The sequence below is a fragment of the Neovison vison genome, chromosome 1 (genome assembly GCF_020171115.1).
Source record: "Neovison vison isolate M4711 chromosome 1, ASM_NN_V1, whole genome shotgun sequence".
In the NCBI taxonomy this organism is placed as follows: domain Eukaryota; kingdom Metazoa; phylum Chordata; class Mammalia; order Carnivora; family Mustelidae; genus Neogale; species Neogale vison.
The window spans coordinates 24952034-24968165 of NC_058091.1; positions in this window are offsets into that span (position 1 = coordinate 24952034).

Consider the following 16132-nt stretch of genomic DNA (forward strand, 5'->3'; position numbering starts at 1 on the left):
TCCCTGGATCTGCCACTTTTGGGGTCCCTGCTCAAAGAGCAGTGGCCTGACTGTGCCGTGGATCATGGTTTAAGGTAACCCCAAGCTGAGAGCTCAGTCCTTGGCTCTGTCTTTGTAGTTGGCTTCCCCACTCTGATACCTGGAGCTCTACCACACTCAGGCACCCCGATCTTTCTGTGACCCCGCAGGATCTGAAACCACACTGTTCCTGCAAGGGCTCCACCCCTGCTTAGCCTCTGAAGCGATGTCCCTCAGTGGAGCAGACTTCTAAAAGTTCTGATTTTATGTTCTGCTGTTCCACCGCTTGCCAAGAGCCAGGCCCTCTCCCACAGTCTATATTCCCATCACTTCAGATTCACTTCTCCACATGTCATACCTTTCAGAAAATGGTTGATTTTTTGTTCCTAGAGTTGCTGCTCTTCTTCTCTTTGATCTCCTTTTGAGTTTGTAGGTGTTCAGAATGGTTTGATAACTATCTAGCTGAACTCCTGGGACCTGATGTCATTTTAGTCCACTACTCCTCTGCCATCTAGCATCTCTTAGAGACTTTAGGACTTAACACAAAACCAATCAATTCCCAGTCATGTTCATTTCTTCCTCAGATGCTCAGTACCAGCAGGGCACTTGTCCTAAGGTTACACCTTAGGATGGAGAAAAGAAGGCAGGCAAAGGGAGGGGAGTGAGAAAGGAGAAGGATCCCAGAGACCAACCCATCAATCACATTAATCCAGGAGGTCACAGAAGCTAACATGGGTAATACAAATGTTAGTGGCTATGGGGTCTCTTGGCTTGGTAAGACTACATTATATTTAGCTCTGTTGCAAGAACCATTACTTGTCTCCACCCCTGACAGCACCTCCCCCTTTCTTTACCAAGAAGCTGGTCTGGTTTACCAAGAAGAGGGAGTTTGGACTAGGTGTCAGTCATAGGTGAATCCTTCAGTAACAAAGAGCCATTATTTAGTCCCAAAGAGAACTGTGCATAGGAAGGCTTACCACAAGGACTTCCCAACTTCCCATTCAGGGTTTGTCTTTCTATTTCCCCGCTGTTGACCATCTCTGGATGTTTATGTTATCTTCAAGTCCCATAGAAATTCTTTCCACCAGACCTGGCTCTCGTCAAGTTCCAATGAAAAGATTGTGTGATTAAGGTGCCATATTGTAGTATAGGACAAGACAACAAGCAAGGCTCCAAAACCAAAAAGAGACCTTAAAATGGTGGCATTTCAGGTACCATGACAGGTAAAGTGTTGGTACTTCCAATTCATATTTTCTCTGGAGCCAATTGACAACAGTAGAATGAATAAAAGTAAGTTCCAAAAGTCCAAAACCATTCCCTGATACTCCAAGGATGGGTCTCCGAGACCTCCCAAGGGGCACTTTCAGGGTCATGTATTGGAGAGACCAATTCCAAGTCAAATTCCAAGTCAACACATCAACTCTTTTAAAACCCTCAGTTTGTCTAACATCTTTGTTTAGATGTGGTCATGTGACCTGAGAAGGTGAAGAGGCCTTTCTGTAGCAGGAAATACACTTATCTCAGGTTGGCTGGATTGGCCTCCAAGTCAACACCCTCCCAACAGAGAAGTGGAAAGCCTGTGGGTATTATTGTTTTATTAACAAAAAAAAAAACCCCAAAAAACAAAACAAAACAAAACAAAAACAAAAAAAAGGAAGGCTCTCCCGTTGTAAATACGTCAGCAAAAGCGTATGTTCCTAAAATGATGAATAGTCCAGGGCTTCAAATGCAGTTATTGTTTAGTAGGATTTTGTTTAACTTAGTGCTGTTGTTAGCTGTAATTGTTCTGAAACAGGTGATCCTTCACTAGTAAATACTTTATTTTTTAGCCATGTAACAAAAATTCAGTGAGGATGTGACTTTGTGTAGAGAAATAGAATAATTTCATAGCCTTATGTATTTTTTGTGGCTGATATGGCTAGGGTTACATTATGTGTGGTGCTGTGTGACCTATTATTTTAACTTTGGTTAGACCAAGGATTTTCTGAAACGGGGGAGTCTCTCTGTATTACATATGAAAGTGGGCTGACCCCCTTCATTTCCCTCCTCTCTTCATGTTTCCCTGCATTTTCCTTTTTCCTTTTCCTTCCATGTCTTTGGCTTTAGTTTCACCAGATCACTGTGGCAAGGTGAGGGGAGCAGACAATTGTTTGGAGGGTGGGAAGAAAATATTAAAATATTTATTTATATTTGTTTTTATCTAAAAATATGGAGGTATTACGCCTTGCTGATATTTACCATATGGTTTGATCTCTGGCACTTCACTTGTGTGGAGTTTGGGCAATGGTGCCTCTTGTCAGGAAGCATCCTGAGGAAAGTGTTCTCATGTCAGGAGAGCCCCACATCACAGGGTGTGTGGTGGCCATCTCTCATTGTCCTCCAGGCCATTTTGACCTATTGTAGATTTACGTGAACACAGTTTCAGGGATTTATAGATTCTACTTCCTAACATAACTAAAATGCGTAAGTGGCTAAAAAGATTCCTGTAAAGAAATTATGATTGACGATAGAGCTGATAATGCAAGCTCAGGAAAGCATGAGAGTGGTCAAGAGGACCCCTCCTGGGATCCTTATCTGAACTTTTTGTCAGCTCATGTGTTCCTGAGACCTAACTTCCTATAATATGAGAGAAAACTTGGGAGATAATCCAGTCTTGCCAACCTGGCCTATGATCTTCTTTCTATACATGACATTATTTTTATAGAATTTTGCTATGTTTTTTTAAAAGATTTATTTATTTATTTGAGAGAGAGAGAGAGAGAGAGTGTGTGCTGGCACAGGTTGGGGTAGGGGCAGAGGGAGAGAATCCCAAGCCAACTCCCCACCGAGCACAGAAACCAATGCAGAACTTCATCTCACAATCATGAGATCATGATCTGAGCCAAAACCAAGAGCCGGCCACTTAACCAGCTGAGCCACCCAGGTCCCCCAGAATTTTATGATTTTCAATTTCAGAGATTGATTATATCTGACATCCCCTCCTAATTCTGGGTCTCTCTCTTGTCTGTTCACTAGCACTATTTAGTAATATGGTTTCTGTGGAATGCCATATCATGGACAGAATGGTTCCCTTTTAACATATATCTTTCAATTAGATAAAATATTGTGTTTTATTTATTTTTTATTTTTAAATTAAATTAAATTAAATTTTTTTAAATTTTTATTCATTTATTTGACAGAGAGAGATCACAAGTAGGCAGAGAGGTAGGCAGAGAGAGAGGGGGAACCAGGTTTCTCGCTGAGCAGAGAGCCCAACTTGGGGCTCGATCCCAGGACCCTGGAATCATGACCTGAGCCGAAGGCAGAGGCTTAACCCACTGAGCCACTCAGGTGCCCCTAATTTTTTATTTTTTAAAGATTTTATTTATTTATTCGACAGAGAGGAAGAGAGACATTGAGAGAGGGAACACAAGCAGGGGGAGTGGAAGAGGGAGAAGCAGGCATCCTGCTGAGCAGGGAGCCTGATATGGGGCTCAATCCCAGGATCCTGGGATCATGACCTGAGCTGAAGGCAGACACTTAACGGCTGAGCCACTGAGGCATCCCTATTTTTTTAATTAAAAAACAAACAAACAAACACAATAAACTCCACAACCAATGTGGAGCTTGAACTCACGACCCTGAAATCAGGAGTCACATGCTCTATCAACTGAGCCAGCCAGGTACTCTTTGAAACATATTTTAAAACATATTATTAAAAGTAATGTATTTTCACTATAGAAAATAGTTACTCAAAAGGAAGAAAATTAAAGAGAACTAAAATCACACTTCTAGGAGATAGTCATAGTTGATAGTCTTTTCTATTCATAAATATACCTTTCTTTTTTTCTTACACAAGTGGATTTTATTATACATCCCATTTTATGAACCACTGGAAAATTTGGGGGTAGTAATCCATGCAATGGATTAGCTAACTTGAAGCCACTTCAAAATTGTCTGTAGACAGTTGAAAGTCAGGCTAAAAATGTCTTCCTTAATCCAAATTTCATGCTTCTATTTTCTTTTATTAATTTGCATAACCTTTTGCTCTCTTTGTGGGGAAGAAAATAATGTGTTATCCATTTGTTGTGTGTTCCATCAGAATTCTCAGTCTGGCAGTTGGCTTCTGGGAAAGATTTCAGAGTCTTTCATGACCACGGTAATCTCTGCTTTATGGAGGAGCCAGGAAGCCCTGCCAGATGCAGAAAAATGCAGAGTGAGCAAGAGAGGCTCTGCTGCAAGCTTCTGCTTGGCTTTTCCTTTTCCATTCACATATAATCTCATTATACTCCTGATTCAGACCGTGGGCTGGGCCCTGGACGTTTGTCCAAAACAAGGAGAAAAACAAAGGAGAGTGGGTGATGGTGACCCAACATCTGGGCGAGGCCACATGCCTGCCCAGTAGGGGCAGAAGGAAAGCAATTCTTTTGAATGAAATTTGGATCTGCACAGGGAATTGTGACCTTGCTTCCTTTTGCTGCTTAATGGTTTTGTTTTATCTTGTAGAAAACCACATCCCAATTAGTATGTTTTCAAGAAGGCAGTGGCTATATCTTAGTCATCCATCAGATCCGCATATCACCCAGGACCGTGTCTTTTACCTAGTGAACACTCAGTAAACATTTGTTGTTGTTTGGGTTGATTGTCATAATAATAGGGTAGCATGCGTTATGCACGCCATATGGAACCTCAAAAAAGGAGCAGATTTGGATAACGAACAGGCGATGCCATTGTGTGCAAAGAAAACTTATGGGTTGACAGATATTCACTGGAATTGATCAGAGAATATAGCCAGGTGGCTGGATGTGTAGGTAAGAGTCAGTTGCTTTTCTATGGGATTGTACTGGCCTGAATGATGGTTCCCAGTAGATATGTCCACATCCAAATCCCCAGAACCTTGTACAGATTACTTTATATAAAAAAGAGTGAATATTATCTTACTTGGCAAGTGATGTGATGACATTAAATATATTTTTAAAAAGATTTTATTTATTTATTTGACAGAGAGCGAGATCACAAGTAGGCAGGGAGGCAGGCAGAGAGAGAGGGAAGCAGGCTCCCTGCTGTGCAGAGATCATGATGCGGGGCTCGATCCCAGGACCCTGAGATCATGACCTGAGCTGAAGACAGAGGCTCAACCCGCTGAGCCACCCAGATGCACCGACATTAAATATTTTGAGAGAAGAAGCTTATCTTGGATTATCCAGGTGAGCCCTAAATCCAGTGAGAAGAGGGAGGCAGAGAGACATTAGACACACAGAGGAGAAGGTGGGCTGAAGAGGGAGGCAGAGACTGGAGTGATGTGCTAACTGCTGGGCAGCTTCTGGGAGCCAGAAGAGGCCAGCAAGAGTTCTTCCTTAGAGTCCCGGAAGGGAGCACGGCCCCACCGCATTTTGTATTTCTAGCCTCCCAAACTATGAGAGAATAAATTCACATTGTTTTAAAGCCACCCGATTTGCAGTGATTTGTTACAGCAGTTTCGGGAAAGTAATTCAAGAACACACGGAAGAACGGGATGTTGTGTTTAAGCGAGTGTGCTCTGGAGGCGGACTTCCCATCTTCGGTGCTGACTTCATCAGTTCCTAGCCCGCATGTTGCGCGTGGTAGCTCCTGTCCCAGCTCGTGGAGCAGGTAGCGCGAGCATAGCCCGAGAGGACCTATGTCAGGCATATAGCAAATGAGCACTCCACGTCGGTCACCGTTCTCATCATCACCATTAATGCAATAGTTATCATCGCCAGCAACAGTGAGAAAATAGGGCTTGAAAAGGCAGGTGACACAGTGGTAACAAATAAAAACTAGGGAAAGAATAAATAGAATCAGTAAGGTCTTGATATGCCAGGTCATAAAATTTCCTGGAAAGATATTAAAGCAGACCCAGAGAAGGGGGGGGGGTCTATATTATGTTCAATGATAAAGATGCTCAGTAACATAAATAGGTCAATTCAAAATACAAAATTCAATACAAAATTCATGTCAGTTTTCATGCCATTCTAATCCAAATCCCGGTAGTTTTTTTTTTGTTTTTTTTTTTTTTTAGAAACTTGACAACTGACTCTAAATCAGAGATGGGAAAGCAAATATCCCAAAATAACCACTTCACACCTAAAGGAAAGGAATCAAACCTAAGAGTTTGTCCATATGCTAGAATACTGCGTGGCAATGGAAACAAACACTGCTTTTATCTTTAAGCTTTGTATTAAAAAATACTTTTAGAAAGGGAAAGGAACATGGAATGATACTTAACGTATGTGCTCATTTCAGTAAGGCTTTTGTGGAGCAGGCTTATTTCTTTGTCTCTTTGAGTAGTTGCAGTTTTATAACTACCAAAGTATAACCTTCCACTTTTCCACTTCAGCATGGTCGTTGAATTCCCCTCCCCCACCAAGGTCATGTGTCCTCATTCCTGTAGCTGTTTCACAGGACCGACTGCACTGCACACGGAAGCTATCCGGCCATGGGATGCCTGGGTGGCTCCGTCAGTTAAGCGGCTGACTCTTAATCTCAGCTCTGGTCTTGATCTTATGGTTTTGAGTTGAAAGCCCTGTGTTGGGCTTCGTGCTGGTCAGGGAGCCTACATTAACACAAAACAAAAACAAAAACAAAACAAAAAAATCCCCTATCCAGCCAGGAATACACATCAGACACTTGGGAAGTTTTAGAAAATTCACCGCCCACCCTCCCCTTCTTTTGATAAGCTTCTTTGGGTGGAACAGAAAGGGACATGCCCTCCTGCTTTTCTCATTCACCTTGGCAGAGAATCACGGCAGTGTGCTGAGAGATGATCATTGTGTTAGCTCTGTGTGAGAAAAAGAAAGTGTTGAAAGTGTTGAGAACCAGGGATCTAAAAGAAAGATGACATTCTTTTCCCTTAAAGGTTTTCTTTTCTCTAATGGATTTTAGATTGGAGCTGAGTCAGAAACCTGCAGTAGAGAAATTTGATGTACAACATAAGGGCAGTTTCTAAGACTAGAATATGAGAAGGGCTATGAGTCAGTGCCCACAGGCAGACTCAGATAACCCGTGGGGAGAATAGGTTACTTTCCCTGTGGAGAAATCTCACACTGTGTGGCAACAGGTGCACCAGAAGGGGCCCCTGGAGACTTTGTCTAGTGACTTGACATCTGGATGTTGCTTTGACTGCTCATAAGCAAGGACTCCCCAAAATAGTTCAAAACCCTTGTGTCCCTGTAGCAGCAATGATTATAGTCACAGCCAAGCACTCAAAGTCAACTGCATTGCCGGCGAGGCCATTAAAATATTGGAAAATAAATGCTAGCCTTTATGGAATCTCTAGCCCAATCCCCAGTATTATGTATTCCCTCCAATCTGAAAATCCAGCATTTAAAAAAATGTAAACAAAAACAAGTACGGAAATGTAAAAAAAAAAAAGGGGGGGGTGCCTGGGTGGCTTAGTGGGTTAAAGCCTCTGCCTTCGGCTCAGGTCATGATTCCAGGGTCCTGGGATCGAGCTCAGCATTGGGCTCTCGGGGAGCCTGCTTCCCCCCCTCTCTCTGCCTGTCTCTCTGCCTCCTTGTGATCTCTCTCTCTCTCTCTGTCAAATAAAAAAAAAAAATAAAATAAAAAAAAAAAGAATAAGTTGCCAGATTAGGAAAATAAAATTTTATATATATATATAGAAATGTAGGGACGCCTGGGTGGCTCAGTTGGTTGAGCAGCTGCCTTCGGCTCAGGTCATGATCCCAGCGTCCTGGGATCGAGTCCCACATTGGGCTCCTTGCTCGGCAGGGAGCCTGCTTCTCCCTCTGCCTCTGCCTGCCATTCTGTCCTGTGCTCACTCTCTCTCCCTCTCTCTCTGACAAATAAATAAATAAATAAAATCTTAAAAAAAAAAGTAAAAAAACCCCTTTATATCTTATACTTAAACTTCATATAAATCCAAAGGTTTTTTTTTTTCTCTTTTTGCACCAAGACATGAATATGTTTTAGACTTAATCATGAGAATGGAAGATTGTTCAATTGTAGGGCAGCATTGAGGAATGAATGGAATTTATTGAATTTATGTTCTGTATTATACTTTTATGCTGCTAGGGAAAGAACTGACAGGTTGAGAAAGTTATTAACTTCTTATGTGTATTAAAACAACACTTGAAGGCAACTGACTTTAGATAAGACAAAAATAATCATTACAGCCTGTGATGTTACTTTAGTTTAAATCCAGGCTGCCCTGAAGCTCAAATAGCGATAAAGAGCAAGGGTAGGATGAATGTTTTCATTGAAGTCGTAACTTCAAATATTGAGAGGCTCTTGGGAGGTTATCCAGTCTATTCTCAGTCTTTGACAGGATTATAGTTAAATCAGCTCAAGCAGATGGCAATCCATCTTATTTCTAAAATTGCCCACTCAAAAAATTCCACATGATTCTCTCTGTAGTTCTTTCTATAACCTTAACTTCTCTTTTTCTTTCTTTTTTTTAGTCATCCGTCACCATACAAAGGTAATGCACTATTCCTGACTATATTCTCCATGCTGAACATTATATCCCCTTGACATATTTATGGAAGACTGTACTTCTTACTCCCTTTCGCCCCTGTTGCCCACCCCCAACCCCTTGCCTCCTAGGGCAGGAACCAATCTTTTTTCTGTTTCTATGGGTCTGGGTTTTGTTTGTTTTGTCAGATGTTTTTTTCTGCATCTATTGAGATGATCATATGGTTTTTATCCTTCATTTTGTAATGTGGTGTATCACATTGATTGATTTGCGAATGCTGAGCCATCCTTGCATCCCTAGAATAAATCTCATTTGATCATTGTATAATTGTTTTGATATATTGTTGAATTCAGTCTGCTAATATTTTGTTGGGGATTTTTGCACTTATGTACATCAAGGATATTGTCCTGTAGTTTCCTTTTTTGTGGTGTTCTTTTCTTACTGGTATCAGAGCAATGTTGGACTCATAAAATGGGTTTGGAAGTACTCCCTCCTCTTTAATTCTTTGGAAGAGTTTGAGTGTAGGTATTAAATCTCTAATGTTTGGTAGAATTCACCAGTGAGGTCATCTGATCCTGGACTTTCATTTGTTGGGAGAGTTAATCGCCTTACTAGTAATTGGTGTATTCAGATTTTCTTTTTTTTTTTTTTTAAGATTTTATTTTTATTTATTTGAGAGAGATAGTGAGAGAGAGCCTGAGTGAGAAGAAGGTCAGAGAGAGAAGCAGACTCCCCATGGAGCTGGGAGCCCGATGCGGGACTCGATCCCGGGACTCCGGGATCATGACCTGAGCCGAAGGCAGTTGTCCAACCAACTGAGTCACCCAGGCGTCCCATATTCAGATTTTCTATTTCTTCATAACTCAATCTTGGAAGATTATAAACTTCTAGGAATTTGTCAGTTTCTTCTAGGTTGTTCAGTTTGTTGGCAGGTACTGGTTTGTAGTTTCTTACGGTCCTTGTATTTCTATCAATTGTAACTTCTTTTTCATTATTTTATTTTATTTCTTTGAGCTTTCTTTCTCTCTCTAAAGAAACTGCTGCTAGTTTTGTTTTTTAAGTCTTTTCTATTTTCTTTTTAGTCTCTATTTCATTTATTTCTGCTCTGATCTTTGTTATTTCCTTCCTTCTACTAACATTAGGCTTTGTTTGTTCTTTTTCTTCTAGTAGGTGTAAAGGTAGATTATTTATTAGAAATTTCTCTTATTTCTTCAGGTAGGCCTGTATTGCCATGAACTTCGCTCTCACAACCACTTCTGCTGCATCCATAGATTCTGGACTGTCATATTTCTGGGGCACCTGGGTGGCTCAGTCGTTAAGCATCTGCCCTTGGCTCAGGTCATGATCCCAGGGTCCTGGGTTTGAGCCCCACATTGGGCTCCCTACTCAGTGGGAAACCTGCTTCTTCCCCTCCCACTTCCCCGGCTTTGTTCCTACTCTTGCTGTATCTCTCTCTGTCAAATAACTAAAATTTTGAAAAAAAAGCTCGTTTTCATTGTCTCTAGGTATTTTAAAATTTCTCCTTTGATTTTTTTCCTAAGACTCAGTAGTTGTTCAATAGTATGCTATTTAATTTCCATGTATTTGTTGTTTTTCCAGTTTCCTTTTTGTGATTGATTGCTCATTTCATAACATTGTGGTCAGAAAAGATGCCTGGTAAGAAAAAAAAAAATAAAGAAAGCAAGAAAAGATGTTTGGTATGATTCCAGTCTTCCTGAATTTATTGAGACTTATTTTGTTGTCCAGCATGTGATCTATCCTGGAGAATGTTCCATATGAGCTTGAGAAGAATGTGCATTCTGCTGCTTTTGTCTGAAATGGTATGTATGTATCTATTAAGTCCATCAGGTCTAATGTATTGTTTAAGGCTGATGTTTCCTTATTGATTTCCTGTCTGGATAATCTATTCATTGATGCGAGTGGGGTATTAAAGTCCTCTCGTACTATTATATTGCTGTCAACTTCTTCCCTTAGGTCTGTTAATATTTGCTTTATATATTTTGGTGCTTCTATGTTGGATGCATAAATTTTTATAAATGTTATATCTTTTTCCATATTGACCACTTTGTCATTGTGTAATGCCCATCTTTGTCTTTTATTAGTCTTTTTTTTTTTTTTTTGAAGTCTATTTTGTCTGATATGAGTTTGGCTACCCCAGCTTTCGCTCAGTTTCCATTTGCATGACACATCTTTTTTCATCCCTTCATTTTCAGGGAGTTTTTTCAAGGATTTCTATGTGTCCATTTCTGAAGTGAGTCTTTTGTAGGCAGCATATAAATGGGTCTTTTCTTCTTTTTTTAATCCCAACTTTTCTTTTAATCTGAGGGGACATCTTCTTTTAATTCCTTTTTAATTCAAAGGGAACATATAAGGCAGCTTGCATATGTCCCCCTCATCACAAAGGGGACAGAATTATCTTTCGCTATCTGTGATGATTTATAAACAATACTAAATCATATACCAATCCTTTGTTCTTCTGAATCCAACTTCACAAACATTCTGCCTGTCTAAGCAACCTCTCGTCCTTGTTTCCCTCAATTGTTTCCTTCCCCTCCCATTCAGAATTTCCCAGGAGGGTTTGTAGAAGACTTTAATGCCTTGGGAATAGGAAAAGCAACCCTGCCTCAGCCCATAGGGATTTGTCAGCACCACGGACAGTAACTCACAATGCAAGCCTTCTACTGAGGCCATCTTGCCAGGTGAGCAATATCTTTGAAGGACTTCCTCCACATATTCCCCTTCTTTTCCTAGCCTTCTACTTTTTAAGGCAAATCACTTTAATTTCACCAATGCCAGTAGAGGCAGAGGAGTCCACAACTCATTATCTCTGAGACTCACAGACTCAGGCTGCCAGGAGGTAGGCCCATCTAGGCTTGCTCAGGTCAGCCCATCACTTGGTCCTTGGGTTCAGGGAACAAGTACAAAAGAGGTAGCGCAGAAGGATGGACTAGGCAAGAAAGGTAACTCCTCCATTTCTTCTGTTGCAGATGCCTCTATTAATTATATTTCATAAAAGGTTAGTGTTCCCTCAAATATGCCATTCCTCACAGTTCCTGTTTTCTGGTTAGCAAACATTTGTTTTATCTTTAAATCTATCAAAAATTAGCTCAGCAGTCTTGGCTACATCACCTAAAATTTCTGTCTAATCTTACAGATTTCACAATACTTCTCAAATTTTTAAGTGCATGCCAACATGGAAATTATCCAACAGATACATTTGCTAATGTGTGAATGACACACACATAAGTTTACTCATTAAGAACAGATTGGAAGCAACATGAAAATCTATCACTACAAAACTGTTTAAATAAATTATACATTTATACAATTGGATATTATGAAAATGTAAGAAAGAGGAAGTTCACTACATACTGATATGAAAGATCTCCAGAACATGCCACAAAATGAAAAAAGGCTAGGTCGGAACCACATATTTATGTAAAAAGGAAGAAAACCATGTGTAGTTATGTAAGCTTGTATAAGCATACAATCTCTCCTGGGGGCTAGATAGGAAACAGGCCAGTTGCCTCCAGGAAGGGAAACTGGGTACCTGGGGTGAGATGTGGAGGGAGGTTTGCTTCTGTATACCTCTATGTGCCTTTAAAAAAGTTTTTTTTTAAAGTAAACTCTATGCCCAACATATTTTGAACTTATGGCCTTGAGATTAAGAATTGCACACTCTACAGACTGAAGCAGCCAGGCACCCCGCTTTATGTGCCTTTTGAATTGTGAGTAATGTGAATATTTTAACTATGTAGAACAGAATACATTTAATAAAAATGAAACAAATTACCCGTGACTCTGTTTCCTCATCTATGAAATGGGACATAGCCATACCCCTTTGATTGTACTGAGAATCAAAGAGAATGATGTATGTAAACGTGCTCTGAAAAATACCAATGTTCTTTACGTATAATCTTTATTTTGAGTATTTTAATAATATATGGACACTCTTTAAATTTTGGAGTGCAGAACTAGACATAGTTTAATATAAATTAAGTATTCGTGAAGCATTTTAGAGTTTATTAGTCCAGTACAGTTACCATATAAAGGGACTCTATGCTATGCTTCCTACTGCACTTTTTCTCTTCCTGCAGGTCAGGATAATTTTTGCCTGCAATAAGTGGTGCTTCCTAGCTGCTTCAGAAGAGGGTGGAAAATGCTCGGGTGCCAGCAGGGTCCTAATGAGATCAGTGAGTAGCTGGTAGAAAACTGCCTCGTCGGAGAAAAGAAGGGAAACAGCTGGAGCATTAAAAAGCGTGTGTAACCCACTGAGACACTGGACTGGAAATTCCGTTGTTTAATATTTAGAAGGAAGAAACACTATACTTTCCTTTCTGGAAAAAAAAAATCCTCTGGGTCCTGTACAACACATTTAAAAAAGTAATAATAAAAGCCAGTTTAGAGGGGTTTCTTGTCCATCCTATAAGAAAGGAAACTTGAAAGAGGGTAGCACATAGTATCCCGAAGAGATGTGTTAAAAAAGGATCCCCAGCTTTCCACATCCCGAAGAGGTCCCCTTTGTCCTTCTACACCTCATTAAATATGTGAACAAGTACAAGACTCAGAACCTCTGTAGGGACTCCTGGCCTCGACTGGGAGAAAAAAATACGATGAGAGATTTGTAGGTCTTTGTAAAGTGGACCACAGTATAACAGAAAAATAAAATAAAGCTCCTTGGGTACTACTGAGGGAGAAGACTATAAAGAGGAAAATAAACCCACACTCTCATTTCAGTTTTTTTCTCCTTGGGAATATATTTTTTTTCTGCAGAGTGCCAAGAAAATTTCAAGAAATTTTCAAGAAATTTTAAGAAATGCCAAGAACATTTCATTTATTTTCTGAATGTCTCCTCTATTTTTCATTCTTCTCTTCCTCTACCCTCCCTGCTTCTACCTTCCTCTCTTCTTCTTCCTCTTCTCTTTGTCCTTCTGTATTAGGAGTTGGCATACTTTTCTGCAAAGGGCCAGAAAGTTAAGTATATTGGCTTTTTGGGCCATGCAGGCTCTGTGGCAACAACCCAACGGATCTTGTCACATGACAATGGCCATGGGCAATTCAGAAATAATGGGTGCAGCTGTGTTCCCATCACCCTTCCTTCACAAAAACCACAGGTTCTAGATTCTCTGCCCCTGTTACGTGTTGTGATAGTTTAAATAAAGCTTACAGAAGATAGACAGTCATCAGTAAGTGTTTGGGACAACAGGTAGTTATCTAGAAGAAAATAAATAGACATCCATGCTATACACTTCTTAAAAAAGATAAAAGATTTTAATGTTAAAATAATACGCAACGCCAATATGAGAAAAGAACCTAGGAAAATTATTTTAACCCTTCAACATAGGAAGGGTGAAACCTTTCTAAGTATTAAATAAAATTGTTAAAATGATAGATTCAATTAATTAACATGTTTGCATAAAAACTACTATAAGCGAAGTCACAAGACAAGTTGGAAAAAATATTGCAACTCATGTCACAGACAATGGGGTAATGTTCTTAACATGTTGATTTCTACACATCATTAAGAAAAATAAACAACCATTTACTAGAAAGATTGGGGAAATGCTATCACTAGCATCCACAGAAAAGATAATGCAAAAACTTGTCAAATATTTTTAAAGAAATGTTCTACATTATTCATAATAGAAGATGCCCAAATTCAAATTATACTTACGTATGAGTTCTCACATATCAGATCGGTAAATGTTCTGATATTTTATAAAAATTGGTTTGGTAAGGCCTCTTTATGTAGTTGTGATAAATTAGTATGACCTCTGTAGAGGACAATTCGGCAATATCTGGCAAAATTTGAAATGAATGTATTTTACTCTAATTATTTATTTATTTTTTTAAAGATTTTACCTATTTATTTGAGAGAGAGACAGCGAGAGAGAGCATGAGAGGGGAGAAGGCCAGAGGGAGAAGCAGACTCCCTGAGGAGCTGGGAGCCGCATGTTGGACTCGATCCAGGGGTTCCCGGATCATGACCTGAGCCAAAGGCAGTCGCCCAACCAACTGAGCCACCCAGGCGCCACGAAATGAACGTATTTTTTAACAAAACAGTTCATTTAAAAGATTTTTTTTTCAAGATTTTATTTATTAATTTATTTATTTATTTGTCAGAGGGAGAGAGAGAGAGAGAGCACAAGCAGGCAGAGTGGCAGGCAGAGGCGGAGAGAGAAGCAGACTCTCTGCTGAGCAAGGAGCCAGATGTGGGACTCAATCCCAGAACCCTGGGATCATGACCTGAGCCAAAGGCAGATGATTAACCAACTGAGCCACCCAGGCATCCCTAACACAACAGTTCATTTAAAAGTGTTTAATCAATAGATATACCTGGGCATATGCAAAATGATATCTATACAATGTTAGCTATTGTTGTACTTCTTGTAACAGCAAGAAAAGGAAGTGACCTAGATGTTCCTCCATAGGGGCCTTCCTAAATCTATTATGACACATCCAGAGGGTGGTAGCTTTATAGCTACTATGGGGCTATACAGATAAGAAACTCTTGGGGTACATGACTGGCTCAGTTGTTAGAACATTTGACTCTTAAGAAAAAAAAAAAGAACATTTGACTCTTGATCTCAAGGTTATGAGTTCAAACCCCATGCTGGGTGTGGAATTTACTTAAAGAGAAAAAAAAAAAAAAAGAAAAGTGAAAAAACCTCTTTATGTTCGGATATGGACAAATCTTAAAGATACATTCTTAGAAAAAAAGAAAACTGCCGAACAGTGTGTATGGTGTGTTTCCAGTTTTATAAAAGGAAGACAGAGTACCTATCTGTATCTGTTTGCACAAAAAGTCTCTGGAAGGCTACTCAAGAAACTGGTAAGGGGGGCTTCCTGTTTGAAGGGGAGGTGGGACTATTCGGATGGATGAAAGAGGTAAAAAAGGAGATTTTTTACTGTATGCTTTTTTATTCTTTTTGACTTTTAAACCATTTGACATCATTATTCTTTTTAATTTTTAAGATTTTATTTATTTATTTGAGAGAGAGTGAGGGAGCACAAGAAGGGGAAGCAGCAGAAGGAGCGGCAGCAGGAGAGGCAGGCTTCCCGCTGAACTAGGAGCCTGACACTGGGCTCGATCCCAGGACCCTGAGATCATGACCTGAGCTGAAGGCAGAGGCTTAACCCACTGAGCCACCCAGGTGCCCCACTTGACATCATTATTAATATTAAAAGAAATAAAGCCAGTAAGAATCACCCAAATAACTTGGCTTGACACACACACACACACACACACCTTCTTTGTTAACCAGTTTTAGATTCATAGATATTATGGTATTTGGGGTATGCTAATAATGAAACCCATAATTACCTATAAATCTTTTTTTTTTAAAGATTTTATTTATTTATTTGACAGACAGAGATCACAAGTAGGCAGAGAGACAGGCAGAGAGAGGGGGGAAGCAGACTCCCAGCTGAGCAAAGAGCCCGATGTGGGGCTTGATCCCAGGACTCTGGGATCATGACCTGAGCCGAAGGCAGAGGCTTTAACCCGCTGAGCCACGCAGGCGCCCCATAATTACCTATAAATCTTGAAAAAAAAGATCTGCTCATGTTAGAAAGATGATTAACTAGCAGGATAAAGTTTTATTATATGGTCCCTAGCTAATCAATTCGAGTAGACACAAAGAAGATACTTTTCTTTGTTAGCCTGGTGTTAAGAGGGACTGG